Raw genomic sequence first — 2,316 nt, 5'->3', positions numbered from 1 at the left:
ACAGGGATTGTTAGTCGCTCGTTGAAGAGCTGGACTAGGTGGGATGGGCTGCGGTCACCCACTGGCGGCGAGGATTACCTGTTGCGATGGGTAGTCTGGCAGGGCTACACCCTTTGGGGTGTAGTCGGATTCGGTGCGAGGTCGTGAGACGGAGATAGAGGATGATCAGCTATTTACGTTGTTATCATGTCTTACATTAATTAGTCAGTACTGACCCCGTGTTGTTTTGTGGTGTCTGCGGTGATCCATTCGGGGATGGTGAGCAGTTGGCTTAGCAGGTATTGATGATTGTGGCTGCTAGGATTGGAGGGATCGAGTCATCACGCTACCAGTTTAGAGATGCGGTGTCATGAGTGTTGTAGTAGTACCTTCATTATAAAGACTTTGTATTGAGTTGTATGGTATAAGACATATTAATAATATAATATCGTTCTTTTATTGTCTAATTTGATTTACCTCATCGGGAAACCGAGATGGTGACACCATCATACACTGGGATGGTCCTTGGTAAGGCGTTCTGGTGTGCGGGGGTGTTACAGTTATAACCTAGAGGTGTCATTTTTTACCCTGAAAATGATGTTAACAATAATGGTAACATGTTATCAAAAAATAACAACATTTTATTGTAAAATGATGACATGTTACCCGTCTTATTTCAGACCAAAAGCAATGGTCTTAAGAAAAACGGACCGATTAACAAATTATCAAAAACTCAAAATGGCACAAAAGGACAATATAGTATGTAATTTTTTAAATAAAAAATGAAAAATGAAAACCCACTAGGAAAGGGGTTAATGGGTTATCAGAATACAAAGAACTTTTGTACAAAATATTCTTCTCGGGATTGGTGGTAAAGGACCTTAATTATGCTATATATACCTCCTCCTCTTCTCTCCTATACCTACGCCTCTCACCCTCTTTTCTTTGTATTTTCCTCTCTTTTTCCTTCTTCTTTCAATCTCATTATATCTAGGGTTTACAATACTATACATATATATATGCATTATGCATGTATCAACATATATAAAAAAATTATGGTCCTATTTGTATTTTTCCACAGCTTTCTTGAACTGCACCGTTGTGTTTCCTTATTACCAAATCCGTCATCCTTGATATATACTCCCTGTCCCAATTAAAGGTAAACAAATGATTGAGACTGAATGAGTATTATCATGTGAATATATACGACGCTATTGAGTTCAGTTGTATCGAATGGTGCAAACTGCAAACTCATCATTTACGTGAGAATTATAGTAGATGGATGTATGTAGTTCAATTAAGCTGTGGGAAGAAACTAATAGGATCAACAAGGCCAAATCCAAAGGAAGACTTAGTTAATTTTTTAAGGTCAGTTCATTTTTGCTCATTAATAATGATGATATTGTTTAAAATTTTCCTTCTGTGATTATCATGTTCCAGAGTGAGATTTATATCTAGAATTGCTAATACGGAGTATAAAAGATGGAACACAAAAACGGGACAAAGATCTCTATGTTCTAAGATGTGTGACAATTGTTCCTTAAAAACACATGAGCAAATGATTGTTTCGTTTATTATCATCTTTAATATTTTGTTATTCATGAAGTTTCCTTGCTTACGTGATTTGTATCAATTACTCTTTCTGGCCTGATTTTTTGTTGTTCTTTTTCATTTTAAGGTATTTCAGTTAATTATTGTCATTTCTATTTTAATAATGAACTTAATGAGCAATTTGATCATTCACACTCAATTTATTTCACTTGTCATAGTGCACCAAGATTGAGAAACTTGATCGCTGACTTACTTGCTCGTTTCTCGACTCAAGATCGGTCTACATGTAATGGAAACTTCCAGGGGCATAGTGCACCAAACTTTATTTAGTCGCTTTGTAATTAAAATAGATTGTGCTAATGTAGTTTTATCTCCCAACCCGCCCCTAATGTACTTTGTAAAACTAGTTTCATTTAATTAATTTCGCACCCTTTTTGCCAAAAAAAAGAAATTAAAGTGCTACAAAATACTTGTTTTTATTAATGATCAATTTCTTTTATATTTTTTTATTTTATTTTTTGATAAAATGGTACTAATTATTAAATAAACAAACAAATCATACAACGTTTCCAATAAACCTAAAGAGAGTATAGAGACAAAAGGAAACCAGTGGGGGTTGTGGGTTCAGTACACACCCAAAGTGAGTCGTTAGCTAAAATGTTCAAAACAAAGGAGTGTGGATGCAACCACCAATACAAGTTCGATAGTTATGTTGTCATCTAGTCCATTTTGCGAGCGAATTCGCCAGATCATTGCATTTCCTTTTCTTGAACACGAGCTCCCACC

The 2,316-nt window shown here is 35.5% G+C and overlaps 1 long non-coding RNA gene across 1 annotated transcript; it reads left to right on the top strand.

The window, feature by feature from the left end:
• The first annotated feature begins 886 nt into the window (after positions 1 to 886).
• On the top strand, positions 887 to 2,013 carry LOC141609252 (uncharacterized). The gene is made up of 2 exons (XR_012527314.1): positions 887 to 1,347; positions 1,749 to 2,013. It is a non-coding gene; the product is annotated as an uncharacterized LOC141609252 (long non-coding RNA).
• The last annotated feature ends 303 nt before the right edge of the window (positions 2,014 to 2,316 follow it).

The sequence above is a fragment of the Silene latifolia genome, chromosome 10, assembly GCF_048544455.1.
Source record: "Silene latifolia isolate original U9 population chromosome 10, ASM4854445v1, whole genome shotgun sequence".
NCBI lineage: Eukaryota > Viridiplantae > Streptophyta > Magnoliopsida > Caryophyllales > Caryophyllaceae > Silene > Silene latifolia.
Note: the sequence above shows the minus strand (reverse complement) of the source record. Positions and strands in the feature narration are given on the sequence as shown.